Here is a 15,441-nt window from a genome sequence, read left to right on the forward strand (position 1 = left end):
CCTCCCTTTCCACCCACCCTAGTTCGTTTCCCAGAGTTAGGAGTCTCTCATGGTCTGTCTCCCTTTCTGATATTTCCCACTCATTTTTTTTCTCCTTTCTCTTTTATTCCCTTTCACTATTATTTATATTCCCCAAATGGATGAGACCATATAATGTTTGTCCTTCTCCGATTGACTTACTTCACTCAGCATCATACCCTCCAGGTCCCTCCACGTCGAAGCACATGGTGGGTATTTGTCGTTTCTAATGGCTGAGGAATATTCCATGTATACACAGACCACAGCTTCTCTATCCATTCCAGATTTTCTTTTTTAGTTTCACGGTTGGAATTCAGTAATTCACTGGTCTTAGGTAACACCCAGTGCTCATATCCCATCACCTGCCCTCCTTCAGCCCATCACCCAGTTACCCCGTCCCCCCACCCGCTCCCCTCCAGCGACCCTCAATTTGTTTCTTAGAGCTTAGAATCTCTTATGATTTGTCTCCCTGTTTTTATCTTATTTTATTTTTCCTTCCCTTCCCCTAAGTTCATGTTTTGTTTCTTAGATTCCACTGAGGAGTGAGATCATATGGTATTTGCCTTTCCCTGACTGATGTATTTCACTCAGCATCGTACCCTCCAGTTCCTTGCGAACGACAAGATTTCGTCCTTTCTGACGGCCGAGTAGTGTTCCATCGTGTAGATGCATCGCGTCTTCTTTACCCATCCACCTGTCGATGACACCCGGGTGGCATCTATAGAGTCTTCCAGGGCACTCTGGTTGGTTCTCGTCCTTCTACCTGAGTCCCCAGGCTGACCTTGCAGTGCTGGGTCATCTCAGTTCCACGGACGATCCGTCCTGGTAACAATCACCCCATAGAGGTCAGGGGTTGTCCGGGGCAAGGCCTCAGCCTCACGCTGCATTCGTGGCTGTGCTGTGGGGAGGGGTCCTCCTCCTGCACACCTGCTCCCTGTCCTCTTACCATTCTGGGCACTGGGGGCCAGAACACAAACAGCGAGATGTGCTTTCACGTGGCCGACCCCGCAGGTGTGGCCTGTGGGCCAAGAGCTCTGATCGCTGCTGCAGTCAGGGAGGGCGTCAGGGGTGCTGCGTCCAGACTGGCACCCCCGGGGTCTGCAGGAGAGGGGCAGGTGCTGGTCTTTGTTTGCATGTGTCCCCATGCTGCAGGGACACAGCCAGTCTGGTCCGGGGCCTCTCCCACCACACTCTGCCCTGGTGGCCTGTAGAGTCCTGTGCAAGTGTTTGGCAGGGCGGGTAGGATGGCCAGCAGCTGTGGACCGTTGCGTCAGAGGGCATGCAGATTTTTTTTTTAATAAAAAATAAATCATGCTCAAAATTATCAATTTGATATTCAAAGAGCAAAAAGTGTTTTTATTTCTCTTCCTACACTCACCCTATAATTTCTTTACCTATAATTTACTCAAAATGTGGTCATGTGCTTAATACGTGGTACTTGATAAATAATTCTCAGTTGGTTAGCTCGGAAGATGTTACAGACCTAAAGGGAGTGAGCAAGAAGAAGGCCCACAGGGAGAGTTTTCATCCCCAAATCTGGGCCCTGGGGGAATGTCAGGGGCTTCTGAGGAGGTGATGGGAAGTCATCACCTGCTTGTTGCCGCTGGACTGTCCTGGGGGCCCTGGGACACCTGCCGCCCCGACGCACTGTACACCGAGGCCTTGTTCTGAACGCTCACGGGCCAGAGTGTCGGAGGCCGTGACAGTGGAGGCTCCTGCCCCTCCAGCGGCTTGTGGAGGAGCCTGAGAGGGCGCTAAGGCCCCGTTAGCGCGGGGGCGGGAGGTCCAGGCTCAGCGTAGGCGGCGTTTACTGCGGCAAGAAAGGATTTCTGACAGCCTGACAGAGAGGGGGGAGCTGGGAGAGCCATCAAAAGCATATCGACTTGAAATCATTTAGCTTTTAGGAGAGAAGGCTTGCCTTATTTATAGCTCCTCCATCCCCAGGCGTGGGAGGTGGTGGGGAGCGGGGGAGGGGGCAGGCCGAGGGAAAGGAGATAGAAGGCCCAGGATTTGTTTGGCACATGCATCGCATTTGGATTTTAATTGCAAGCACCTCTCTGGGGTGGGTATGACTGTGCATTTACAAGTGAGAGAAGCAGGGTATAGAGATGTGAGCGCAGGTCAGGTGCAGCGATTTGCAAAGCTGTGGGCGCAGGTCAGGTGCAGCGATTTGCAAAGCTGTGGGCGCAGGTCAGGTGCAGCGAGTTGCAAAGCTGTGGGCGCAGGTCAGGTGCAGCGAGTTGCAAAGCTGTGGGCGCAGGTCAGGTGCAGCGAGTTGCAAAGCCGTGGGCGCAGGTCAGGTGCAGCGCATTGCAAAGACTGCTGAGCCGGCATTCCAGATGCCGTGTAAGAAGGCAGGGGCATGCCCCGGGTGCAAACAGGTGTCCAGAAAATGGCTCCACGAAGAGGTTATGTTCATGCCAGGGAACATCACCGGTTCCCAAAAACAGTCCGGGTGCTGAGCGCCAGGAGCCACCCCTCCCGCCGAGGGTAAGCCCGGGCTCCATTATAATGGCTTTGGAGAAGGACTTCTTCCAGGCTGGGGGTGCGCCGAGGGAGGCTTGGGGTGGGCAGGCGGCCGCAGGACGTGCCATCCCGGGACGAGGGGATCCCAGGGTAGGCGGGCTCACTCCTGTCCGCAGGTGAGCGGTGACGGGCAGCCGTGTGCTGAGCTCCACTTCTGTTTGGAAGAAGTGCGTGGCACGTCGGGGAAAACCAACAGACACGGAGCTCAGGGTGGGCAGTGCTGGCCGCAGGGCGCCAGGGCGCCAGGCTGGGGGCGGGCGGCGCCGGTTTTCCTCCTCCAGCACTGGTCTGATGGCCCTGGGCCCGGGTGACGTGGGTCTCCCTGGAGGTTCCAGCCTGGGAAAGCTTTCCTGCCCCCTCCGAGCAGGCCCCGCGTGCAGGGGCGGGGTGGGGCGGCGCGTGCGAGGTGTGCGGCACGAAGGTCACGGAGATGGTGGGTGGGGGCAGCCCGGCCGCCCCGGTCAGTGGGCACGGTCCCTCTGCCAGCCTCTCTCATCGTGAGAAACAACTGGCATTTATTCCGCGGGCTTCGGGGAATAGCCTTTGTTCCTTCTGGCCCCGGAAAGTGCCCTTAATCCAAAGTGATTACTTTGCCGCTGACTCAGATTTATTCTTTGGTGATAGCCTCTCCTCGCGGCCTGAATCTCGGGCTCAAATTACCCGCGGCCTGTCACAGAAGGGCCATCTGTCTTTCCATTCCCGCGCCGAGAATGACATTGAGGTCTCCCTGTCCTCTGAAGCTTGTGTGCGCGCGCGTGACATTGACCTCTGTGCCTCATTTCCACCGCAGTTAAGAGGAACCATAAAGAGCACTGGGACTTGAACAAGTGGCCCGGCCAGAAGGAAACAGCTCTCCCAGCCAGGGCTCGCAGGCTCCCTGCGTCTCCCTTCTCTGCCGGCCACCGGGGCCCCCCATCGCGCCGGGTCACCCCGGGGCGTGGCTGCACCCTGTCTGGACGGGGGCGTGGGTGGCCGGCCCCCTATTTGCTCTGCTCCTGGAGGCCCCTGGCCTCCTCGGCGGGCTCACAAACCACCCGAGAGGGCCACTGAGGTCGCATGGGGAGGCTCTCCGCCTGGCCCGACAACCCCCTCCTGGCCAGGTGTTCAGGATTTGGGGACGTCCCTCTGTCCTCCTGGTGTCCTCTCTGCCCACGTGGACCCCGTCTGCGGTGCTTTAAGTCTTGCTTCTCCATCCAGAGTGTTGGCCGCGCGGCCTCCCTCCCGTCTTCCCGGCTCTGCCTCCGTTTCTCCGCTCTGGGGGGTCATTTCAGGCAGGACACAGGGGATGAAGCGACGCCATCTCCCTGACACGAGGCATGGGCGGGAGGGCGCGCGCAGTCACACGTCCGCCCGGCCGATCTGGAGTGACAAAGAGAACATCTTTGGGCTTTGTGTCTCTGCGTGACATGAGGCCTCTGCTATTTTGCACTATATAAAAAAATAAAATTTCAAATTAACTGCAGCTTAGTTGTGACTCAGCTTTTAATTGCTTGGAATTAGCACTCGATTTGCATAGTAGTTGATTTGCTAATTATCTGTGACTTTGGGGTAATCTGTGCTCAGCTGAGGGACAAGCCCTGATTGCGTTCAGGACAGAAGGGAGCAGGATCACGAAGGATCCTGCCGTGGAGAGCCCCCCGACGCCGTGACTCAGCTTTGCCATGTGCTCTGTCCCTCCGCCCACGTGGGAGCAAGCTGCTGGTTCCCGAAGTCCGCGCCCCCCAAGGGAGTGGCTATACGGAAGCTTGCTGCGGGGACACGGAGCGGGGGCTGCCTGGCTGCCCCTTTCCCACCCGAGGCCCCATCCCGGCCACCCTGTTCCCCCGCAGCCCGAGATCGGTGACAGAGGAGCGAAGTGGAGTGCTCTGAAGAGCAGAAGCTTCTGGAAATTGTCACTGGCGATCTACCCCACGCCCCCAGTCTTCCCTGGGCATCCATCACAGGCCGGGTGCTTTCTGTCACGGGGTCACGGCGCCCATGAGATTGGGTCCTAGGCCCGCGGGGGAGCTAACGAGGGACACTTGGGCACGTAAATGAATGAGAAAGTACCGCACGGGTGAGGGCTCAAAGGGGAAAAAGAAAAAACGCTAGTCAATAAAATAAATAAAACTGAGAAAGATCAGCTTTCTGAGCTAAGCAAAGGGAAGGAAGCAAAGAAAAAAATGGTCTAAGGTTTGGATATTTGTATGTTTTCCTGCCTCAATTGACTTTGTCAGGGATTTGAGCAGAGACCATGCTAGGTACGGGGACGGCCCGGGTTCCCCCCACGGAGAGGCGAGGACCAGGCGGGGAACGCGGGCGAGCGCCGGGTCCTGGGTGCCCGGCACCGGGGCAGCTCTGCGAGGCGGGTCACAGACCCAGGCGGACGTCGGCTCCGACACCAGCAGCGGGCGCCTTGGCGGCCTGTGACTGTCCCTAGGCAGCGTGACGTCGGCACATCCCTTGGCCTTTGTCAACGATCCGCGGGGGCCCTGGGCCTCGAATAGGTGACCCTTAGGGTCTACAAAGCACCTGGCGTCTCCTCAAGTGTGGAGGTGGCTGGCGGGGGTTTGGGTGTGGCCCCTGACGTCGCCTTCGTAAGATATAAAAAAAATGGAAAGAAAAGGAAAGAAAGAAGAAAAAGGTGTGAACAACTGGTCCTTAAGAGGCAGCAGGACCCTCAGCAGGTCCGGGGTCTCCCGCGGCTCCGCTGCTTCCCGGGCTCGCACATGCCTGCCCTGCGTCAGGGTTGCGGGCTCGGCCCTCGGCATAGACGTGTCCCCACGGAGCCAGGTCCGGAAGCCTCCTCGTGAGCAGCACAGCCCTATGGACCGCAGCACAGGGCAGGCCTCCCCCGAGGTCCCTCCCTAAGGTCCCCCCACTAAAGGGGGCCTCAGTTTGCAGGTTGGATGTGCAGACTCAGATCACACCCGGTCAGAGCCTGTGGGAGGAGCTCCGAGCGAGGGGGTCCTTACACCACAACGGGAACAACAGATCCCCCCGAACAGCCGTCAGAGCCAAGGGGGAATCGGGAGCGCCTGGGGCCCCCGGGGGGCAGTGACAGCATCACCATGGTGGCACTGCCAGCCTCCAGCCCCAGCCCCAGCCCCAGCCCCAGCCTCCAGCCCCAGCCCCAGTGGAAGTTTCCATGTGGGGGCTTTCAGCCCTAGCAGGCAGCAGGTCAGAAACATCTTCGGTCCAGACAAGGGCACAGGTCGACCCAAGGACGATGGCTTGAACGGAGAACAAAGGTTCAGTTGTGCGGGATGCGTATCGGCTGCTGCGGCAGGCACAGTGTCACCTGGCCTTGTCCCCGTGTCGTGGAGGCGCACCCTGCGCGAGGGGCCGTGTGAGCCTGGACACCTGCATCTGCATCCTCCAGAATCTGCCCCGGGGCGGCTCAGGGTCAAGGTTCACCTGGCGCTGATGAGCTCATGCCCTTGTCTGGCCGCTCGGGTCCCAGCACAGAATTCCTGACTCTGGGTTGTGGGTCTGGTGCCCTCCTGCCCTGAGAGACCCCATCCCGGCCTCCGGAGGCCCAGCCCCGGGCCGGAGAGGCTGACGCTGCAGGCTCCCACCTGTGCGGGCCCCCACCCCGCGGGCACCTCACTTTTGGGCCTGGTGCAGGGAGGGCTGCGTCCTTCAGGGCCGCCTGTCCGGCCCTACGTCGGCTGCACCCCTGCAGGCTCTTCTCCCCACGACGTCCACGTGTGCCTTCAGAGCCTCTGTGAGCCTGCCTGCCGCCTGCTGGGGACCCTCAGCCGACCCAGAGGGCAGGGGCCACCCTCCCTGACGCGGTGGCCTCCCTTCGCCTCTGGCCTCCCCTGCGCCCCTGGCCTCTGACCCTGCTGCCCTGGCCTCTCCCCCCCCCCCCCCAGCCCCTCCTGCATTTCCAGGGTTCAGAGAACTGCCCTGTCTGCACCTCGGCCCCCTCCTGCACCCCCACAGTCCAGCCCTGGCCCTCCCGTCCTGGGCTCTGCACCTGTGCCCCCACACGACCTTCCTTGTCATTTGCCGGGGGAGGAGGGTGTTGTTGGGTGGGGCCGTTCGCCAGGTGAGGGGGGCCTCCTGAGCACTTGGCTAGTATCTTTCCAGAGCTGGGAACCCCCTGACACCGACGGCCAGTGTGGTGGTTCCGGTGGTTCTGGGCCATGTGCTCAGCCAGATGGACACGTGCAGTTGCCCCTCCCTGGTCCCAGCCGGAGCCCCTGCAGGAGGGTGTCTCCAGGTGACCTGAGGGTCCTGCGGGGGCCCCCGAACATCCCTGCCCCCTTGCTCCGGGTCCCTGAGGGGCGTCTGCACAAAGCACGTGCTAGCTCCTCCCAGGGAGGCCCCCCCGGGAGGCCTCAGTGCCCCCCAGCTACTGAAAGGATGGGGTTCAGAGAGGCCTCACCTAGCTGGGCCGCCTCCCCGCCTCCCCTCTGTAACCTGACTTCCCGTGGTCACGTGCCCTCAAGCCCCGACCTCCGTGGCCCCCGCACCCCGAGGCGCCCCTTCTGCTGGCTGACGTACTAGGCCTGTTGGGCCATCGAGGCACAGATTAAATGCCACCGCCTCCAAGGAGAGAGCCTGGGGTCACCAGGCAGAGGCGGCCACAGTGCAGACGGCAGTCGACTATGGTCTAGCATTTCGGGGTGCACGGAGACCACGTGGCCCTCCTCTCAGGCACCTGCTGAGCCCCATGCGGCTTCTTCTTGTCTCACAGACGTCGTTCTGCCCTGGGTGGGGCCCCCTACCGGACCCCGGTGCGGGGAGCTGTGCCACCTGCGGGGGGTCCCCACAACTCACCTGCTCCCGTCCCTGTCCTGTTCAGGGCCCCCCGGGGTTCCTTCCTGTCTCACAGGGGACATGGGTACCGTGTGCGCCCTCTTGCTCTGTGTCTGCGCCCGTAACCCCCCCCCCGGGGGGGCATTATTTGTTGTCCCCGAGCCCTGGCAGGGTCTTGTGATGTCAAACAAGAGGCCCGATGAGCCGGGGTCCATGGGGTGCCATGGCTGGGGGTGGGCCGCGGTGCACGGCTGGGTGCATGCAGGGTGCGTGCATGCAGGCCACGGGTGGACAGCGCCCCGGGACCAGCCGCCCAGACGGAAACCCCTGCCCCAGGCCCCCGTTTCCTGGAAGGCGGCAGGTGTCGCCCCGTGAGCCTGGCGTCCCCACAGGGCTGGCCTCCCCGCACACTCGTAGGGAGGACGGCCCTTGCGTGTCTTGTGTGTACGTTGGCAAAATTCACGTGCTTTAGAAGTTACAGCCACAGCGTCCTGGGCTTTGCTGACGGTTGGTTTCTGGCCTGCGTGGTCCGGGAGGACATCGGTTCTGTCGTGGGGGGACAGCGGTCCACGCCGGAGGGGCTTCGCCGGGTGCTGGGGCTGCCGCCGGGGCCCCTCCCTGCGACCGGGTGCCGCGAGCCAGGCGGCCCTCGAGGCCGCTCCCGTCCGGATCTGCTGGTCGCATTGATTAGATTTTCCTTTGCTTTGAGCAAATGTGCGTGGTAACCTGGTTCCCTCCCGAGTTAAACAATAATTGAAAACACAAAAGAGAGCCGCTGCCTTCGGTGGAGTTTCTCGGCCCCCAGGATTTGCCATCGATTTTCAGCGGCCTTGCCCTGCTGCGGGTGGCAGACTGGAGTTCGGGAAAGGTCTTCAGTCGATACCCTCCGGCTCGTCCCGTGCCCCGTGGTGCAGTGCTCGAGCCGGGCGCCCGTGCGGGGCGGCGCTGGTGGGGCTGGCAGGGCGTGGGCAGGAGTCAGGCCTCCCCGCTCCCCCGCGCCGCTGCCTCCCCCTCCGACAGCGCTTTCCCCCAGCTGTTGTGTTTCTGGGTTTTGAAACCTTCAGTTTCAAGAAGGTCATAGGATTTCTTGATCGAGAAAGACCTGAGGACATTTGTAAGTGGAATCCTTAGTTTACCAGCAATATTTTAAAAGCTGTTAAGTTTTAGGGAAAGAATAAAAATCCTGAGGCGTCCATATCCTGCCTCCCTGCCTCCCTCCCTCCCTCCCCCTCTCTGTGTCTAGATAGGTTCAGGGGCGGGGGTGCCTTGCGTTCAGTACTAAGCTCCCATTTCTTTATATTTCCCAAACTCCCAGAGGACTCAGGTTAGCCGGGAAGATCAAGTCACGGATGAAGAAGCGATCATCATAAGAAGTACCTAAGGGATAAACTGATAATCACCAACAGGAGGAATGAAAATACCTTCCAGGATTGGAGAGTTAGATGCTAAAATGGAATGATAAATATTGCTCTCGACTTTCCAGCAGGCAGATGAGAGGGATGGAAAGTGGGAGGCTGGATGAGCGAGAAATGGGGACAAATGGCTTTGGAGAGAGAGAGGGAGGGAGAGACAGAGAGGGAGGAGGTGGAGGGGGGAGAGACAGAGAAGGAGGGAGAGAGGCTCCAGCGCCAGCCCTGGCCTGCTGCCCGGGTGCACTCACCTGGAGGACGCGCTGCTTTAGGCAGGGGTTCCCGGGAGGGCGGCTCCTCGCAGGCGGGGACACTGGCTAATTGAAGAGACCGAGGTTTCCCATTGTCGTGGTGGGGGCGGCAGGACCTGGCGAGGGAGTGGACACAGAGGGCAAGACAGAGCAGCGGGGCTGTCTCGGGCTGGGCTTGCAGGGAACCTGGGGGTCCTCCTGCCGGTCCTGCTGCCCCTCGGCTCCAGAGTCACCCGCCCCGACACCAGCACATCCGGCCCAGGGCTTCCCTCTCCTCCGCCACTTTCCTTCCTTCCTCTGGCTCCTTCTTTCCATCCTTGCACCACCCCCCCCTTCCTGAGTCACTCCTTCCCGCTCACGCACGGGACAGCGGCTCTGGCTGGGTCATCACGCGCTATGACGTCTGCAGTCACTGGCTGTCACTGAACGCTGCGCCGGGCCCAATGCCGTGGCTTCGTACACACGACTCTATGTAGTTCTCACTAATTTTAAGGCTGATGTCAAGAGTATACCCACTTTTAGGGGAGAGGAACTGAAGTAAAGAGATGCTGAGTAATTCCCACCCTCCCCCAGAACATCGCTGTGCGCCAGCTCGAGGGCCAGCTCCCGAACATTTGACAGCAGCCCCTAATTTCACAGGAGAGGACTCAGGCTTCTCTCTCTCTCTGCAGGTAAGGGGCCGTTGTCTCGCGCCGGCCTGGGTTGCCCCACGTGTTCTCTGGCCCGATCCTGGATAATCACCATCTGATGAGCCCCCCCCCCCCCCCACCTGGCTTGGACTACCCAGTGCTACAAGGGGTCGGTGTTCCTGGCTGCATGGGGCTGCACGGGGCTGGACGGGGGTGGGGGGGTGAGGATCTGGACGGAACACAAGTCTGGTTAGAAAGTGGGGGAAGCTTCTGAACAGGCAACTAAAATATCCACTGCACAAACCGAGACATTTACTGAATGGAGCTTACTGCAGCTTGAGAAAGCTGGCGACGCTCCCTTTCCCACACCCCATTGCCATAGTGGAGCGCTCGTGGGAATCTACACTTTCAGACTAACCCTCTGCATTTTATTTCCAGTGCATGGTTGCACCAAAATTGGTGGAGGCAAGTAGAGATCACCGGAAGAGATAGGTACAGGCAGGAGTAACGCAGACCCAGGGACCGTACGTTCCGCAGAGCTTCCTGCGGGGATGCTGTGGTTCCTGCTGGTCAGGCACCTGTTCTAGGTGTTCCACACCTGCACATTGGCTGGAAGCAAGAGCCTTCTTCCAAATAGCCTTGGAAATGAAATAAACCTTAGTTAACGTAAAGCAGGTCTGGTCACAGCTGTCTGAATATTTAGAGGAGGGATAAGGAAAAACACAGCTTTCCTAGAGTGCAGGAGGACCAGGAAGCCTGCCTTTGCAGGTGAGTGTTAAAGAGTGTGAGTCAACATCTGGAATAGCAAGTACCCATGGTATTTATTATGATTGCCTAGTGTTTGATGTTGCCTCTATTTTTTTTTTTTTTTCAGCTTTCGTGGCCCTTTGTACCCACCTAGAGCACCGTAAGAAACTATTTGCTTGGAATCTCAGGAGATTTTATAGTTGGCAGTTTTAATGGTTCTCAAAATTTAGGATCACCTTGAGGCCTTATTGAAATAGGGACTCTGGGTCCTACACCTAGAGTTAGGATTCAGTAGGTCAAGGCTCATGCTTGAGAATTTGCATCTCTAACAAGTTCCCAGGTGATGCTGGTGGGCTGGCCACGGAGCACACTTTCAGAAACACCAGCACGATCGTTCCATGGGTATCAGCTGGCGTTCTGGGCCAAATGTAACTCAAAGAAAATTTCAGAAAGATACTACAAACACAAATGTTAAAAAATCTTATTGGTTCTTCTGCTGTTTCTGCTTCTTTCTATCATCTTCAGAACTCAGGGGCCAAGGGTTCAGGGGAAGAGGTTTTCACTTTTCTTTGTTTTGTTTTAAAATTTTCTTGTCCAGAGGCTTCCTGACTGTTGATGTTCAAGATTTACAAAATACCCGACGAATCAACCATTGTGTTTTGAAGATTCCTGGTTCCCTAAATATTGTACATCATTGGTATTTCTTCTCAAAGCTTTCCAGGAAAGAGCGAAGTATCCTGAGCAGCGGATTGGGGGGTAGTGGCAGTTTTATGGACAGAGTGGAGAGAGAGTGGCCACTGGAAATCCTGCTGACTGCCTGGGGATAGGAAAGGGAAGACGAAAACAGCTTCCCATTCCCATGACATCACTTCCAACCCTGCTTCTCATTTTATTCTCAACTGTGGTAAAATAAATACAACGTGAAGTCACCATTTGAGCCACTTTCCGAGTGTACGGTTCAGTAGTATTGAGTGTATTCACATTGTTGTGCAACCACCTCCGGGACTTTTTCATCCTGCAGAACTGAGACTCTGTCCCCGTGCACAGTAGCTTCCCACCCTCTCCCCCAGGCCCTGGCAACCTCTGTTCTGTGTCCCTGTGGGTCTGACGACTCTTCATATGACTGGAATCGTGTGTGTTTGTCTTTTTGCGACTGGCGTATCTCACTTAGTATCGTGTCCCCCAGGTTCGTCCACGTCGTAGCATTACTTTTGAAGGCTGAATGATAGTCCATTGGATGGATGGGCCACATTTTGCTCACCCACTGCCTTGTTGACGGACACTGATGTGGTGTCCACCTTTTGCTTATTGTAACTGCTATGAACACGGGTATACAAATGTCTTTGAGACCCTGTTTTTAATTCTTTTGGGCACATACCCCAAAGTGAGATTGCTGGGTCATCTAGTTCTTTGATTTTTAATTTTCTGAGGAACTGATATACTGTTTGTTACAGTGCCTGCGCGTTTTATATTCTCAGCAATAGTGTATTTTCTCCAGATCCTTGCCAATACCTGTTTCTTTCCTTCCTTCCTTCCTTCCTTCCTTCCTTCCTTTCTTCCTCCCTCCCTCCCTCCCTCCCTCCCTCCCTCCCTCCCTCCCTCCCTCCCTTCTTCCCTCTTTCCCTCTCTCCCTCCCCTCCTTCTTTCTTTCTCTCTCTTTCTCTTTCCTTCTCCTCCTTCTTCTTTTTAAAATTTTTTGGGGTAGTAGTCACCTTAATGGGTGTGAGTTGGTGTCTCATTGTAGCTTTGATTTGCATTGGCTAATGATTAGTGATGTTGAGTATCCTCTCGTGACCTTATAGTCCATCTGTATGTCTTCTTTGGAGAAATGTCTGTTCAAGTCTTCTGTCCATTTTTAAATACATTTTGTTGCTGCTTTTGTTGATTTGTAGGAGTTTTTTATGGATGCTAAACCAGCCCCGTTTTGAATACTAACATTCCAGACTGGTGCCCTGAGGCCCTGTTTACTGTCATTGCACAGCTGTGTTGCCTTTATCCAGGGGTCTCAACTGCGGGTGATTTTGTGCCCAGGGGGATTTGGCAATGTCTAAGCACATCTCTGGTTGTCATAACTGGGTACGAGTGCTATTTGAACATCCTATAATACCCACAAAAGCCCCACAACAAAGAACTATCAGGCTCAGCATGGTAAAGTGCCAAGGTTGAGTAACCTGCTAAAAGCAAGCCACCTGTCCTCTTGAGGATTCTGTTTCCTCACTGTGCAGTGGGAGGGTTGGACTACATGACCTTGAAGGTACTCTACTATTTCAGTCTCTCATGTATTCACTTTCTTTCATCTACCATCAATTAAAAAAAAAAAAAAACCTTGAAAGGTCCTCCTAGGTCTGTGATGGGCGTTTATACCATCTCAAATCCACTCCGCCCACACGAGCTCCACCAATTTGTGGAGCTGATGGACCACACTGGCAGGCAGCTGGCATGGGACGGATGGAGGGACAGGAAAAAGTGCCCTGGCCACTTGCCCTTTGCCTCTGCCTTGAAGGGACCAGAGCTATGTGATAGGGACAGCAGTGGGCTTGGAGTCACGGGGACCCAGATTTGAACCCTTGATGACCGAACACCCCTGGGACAAGTATGCTTTTTCACCCATTATTCATTCTTCAGCTAACACCACTCAGACTTGTGGGAGCTGAGGCATGAATGAGTCTGGGGCTCCCCCTTGAAGTCTTGAGCAATCCCTCCATCCTCTGAGTGCCAGCGTCTCGTCCTGGAGATGGAGAGTAATAGCAGTTCAGAGGATGATGCAGGAAGTCCCTGAATAGCGCTGGGCACACCGTGGGCGCTCGCTAATGGTTATTGAGCGAAGGAGTGAAAGCCTCTCCTCTGAGAGTCTTCCGCAGTTAAAAAAGAAATCCAGTTATTTTATGGATTCTGGAAATCTGGTAATGATCCCAATACACAGAAATTCTATTTTATTCTTCATTCTGCTCTCTACCTGCTGGTCCGCATACGGAGAACGACCCCTAAGAATTGTAAATTCCTTTGCAAAGCTTTCAGTCTGGAAATTCTAATCTGAAGGGGGGCTGTGAACATATTACATTATTGTTTGCGGGCACTGAAAACATAGGTCCTGTGTGTCCTGTTTGGCATGTCCGTGGTGGTTTCTTGGCACAGATGCGTCCCCAGCACTGGGAGTTCAGTGTGGCTGGAATTGAATCCTAACCTGGTGCCAACCCTCTGCTCCTCATTATTAGCAGCCCCGTCAGAGGCTGTCAACGCTCACAAAGATATGTGGTCAGGGAAAAGCTCCTTTTCATTTAGAGAAAATTCCTTCAAGACTTTTCTCAAATTGTTTCTTTCCCGAGTGGCTAGAATGTGGTTATTCATTTAAATATTTACCGTGGGGAAAATCCCCCACCAACTGCAGGATCTCATGTGCTGTGGGATCTGAGACTCACGCAGTCTCCTCTACAGTTTGGAATTACCTTTGAAAACCCTCGCAAAATGGGAAGCTGATGAAGCATCCATCTTTGACAGATCGGGAGAACAAAGCCAGGTGTTTGGAAGGGAGCCACGGCTGATAGTTAGCAAGGACTGATGGTTTTCCTGCGCCAGGCACCAAGCTCTAGGTGCTCCCATATTATCTCATTGAATTTAAGCAACCCCCCGAGGTAGGAACCACCTTGCACTGGACACATGAGGAAACTGGGTTGTCAAGGGATTGTGCATGGTCCGCTGCATGGTCCATGGTCCACTCCAGCGAATCAGTGGGGAGGCCAGATCTGCTTGATTCCGAGGCTCCCGCTTTTAACCATTCCCTGCTCTATTGCTGTGAATGATACCACACTGGGGGAAAATGCTTGGCTTTTATTATTTATGTGCTTTTTCAGCGTAGGTAGTAGTAAACTCAGAGAGGCCTTTTTGGAGGAAATGGGAAGAAAATGTGTGCACATTTGAAGCTTTTAGGTGTTAGGAATTAGGGGTAGGGACGAGCCCGTGAAAGCTTTCAAGTCGCACAGCGGTGGCAGCGGTTGTGCCATAGTTAGGTCAGCACAGCATGTCCTGCGTACTTTCCTTTTCAGCTCCAGGTAGGAGCACAGTGGAGAGAGGCCGGGAAGTGCCAATGATCCTGGCCTGCTGTGGGCATGGGCCCTGGCTGACGCCCACAGGCTGGGCCCCATGAGAACAACGGGTCAGGTACCGGAGGTGTGGAAGCTCCCTGGCTCGGCCGGGTGCAGGGAAATGGTGAGAGGTTGGGAGTGGTGATTTTGGTTTTGTACTGCTCCTTTTCCCTGATTCCTTCCGCCTTCCTATAAACCAATAAATAGAATAAACTCTTTAAGACTTAATTACAAAAGCAATACATACCTTTATTGTATGTTTAGGAAACAGAGGCAAGCCAAGAGAAGAAAATAGAAACAACCCATGATACTGCCTCCCAGCAGTCAGCAGTAACCACCCAACCTTCTGGTGTTGGGGCCTCCAGTCACCTTGTATGCACTTATGGATTTGCACGTCTGTCCCTCAAAACACACGCATGCATACACACACACCCAGGCAAACACATTTAGAATATGCAGAAATAGAAAAAAATAGGTATTCTTCTCTTAAAGTGTTGTTTTCGTTCATGTATATTTAAAAACCATTTCCTTCGTGTCACATAATCAGCTTTGCACAATCTTGTGTGCGTTTGGCGCACATTGGCCGCTCTGCCAAGTGGACTAGCCAGGGCACAGGTGGTCAGGTGCCCTCCCTTGACCTGAACATGCACCTCCGGCTTCTTGCTCTTTCCTGGTCCTTTGCTACTCCACTGGGTGGCAGCCAGGCAGCTGGCTCGTGCAAGGCGGGGGGGTTCAGGGCAGCAAAGGCACCACGGGGCAGGTCTCTGGGAATTCGTGCTGACCCAGCTCTGTGAGGGTGGGACATTTCACGGGCAGGAGGTCTGTCTTGGGGTGGGGGTGGTGAGCAAGTGTGGGCAGTCCAGGTGGCAGGCAGGCCCAGGGGCAGGGGGGCAGGCATGGCTGGGGGCACTGAGTAGGCAGGTCCAAGCACAGTCCCAGGGAAAGCTCAGGCAAAAAGCCAGGGTGGGCTTCGTCTTAGCTCAGCTGCTCAAACAGAAAGGCCAGACGGGGTATGAACAACGCGTATGAATTT

The 15,441-nt window shown here is 55.8% G+C and overlaps 2 long non-coding RNA genes across 3 annotated transcripts; one reads left to right on the forward strand and one right to left on the reverse strand.

The window, feature by feature from the left end:
- Positions 1-303: 303 nt before the first annotated feature.
- On the reverse strand, positions 304-9,348 carry LOC112927754 (uncharacterized). 2 transcript variants are annotated; one of them, XR_012003262.1, is made up of 3 exons: positions 8,951-9,303; positions 4,777-5,116; positions 304-3,903 (listed from the first exon to the last, which is right to left on the reverse strand). It is a non-coding gene; the product is annotated as an uncharacterized lncRNA (long non-coding RNA). The 2 variants fall into 2 exon arrangements; XR_012003261.1 differs by lacking the exon at positions 4,777-5,116 and having other exon boundaries at positions 8,951-9,348.
- Positions 9,349-9,395: 47 nt separating this feature from the next.
- Positions 9,396-12,211, forward strand: LOC112927760 (uncharacterized). The gene is made up of 2 exons (XR_003236624.2): positions 9,396-9,621; positions 10,925-12,211. It is a non-coding gene; the product is annotated as an uncharacterized lncRNA (long non-coding RNA).
- Positions 12,212-15,441: the final 3,230 nt, after the last annotated feature.

The sequence above is a fragment of the Vulpes vulpes genome, chromosome 8, assembly GCF_048418805.1.
Source record: "Vulpes vulpes isolate BD-2025 chromosome 8, VulVul3, whole genome shotgun sequence".
NCBI lineage: Eukaryota > Metazoa > Chordata > Mammalia > Carnivora > Canidae > Vulpes > Vulpes vulpes.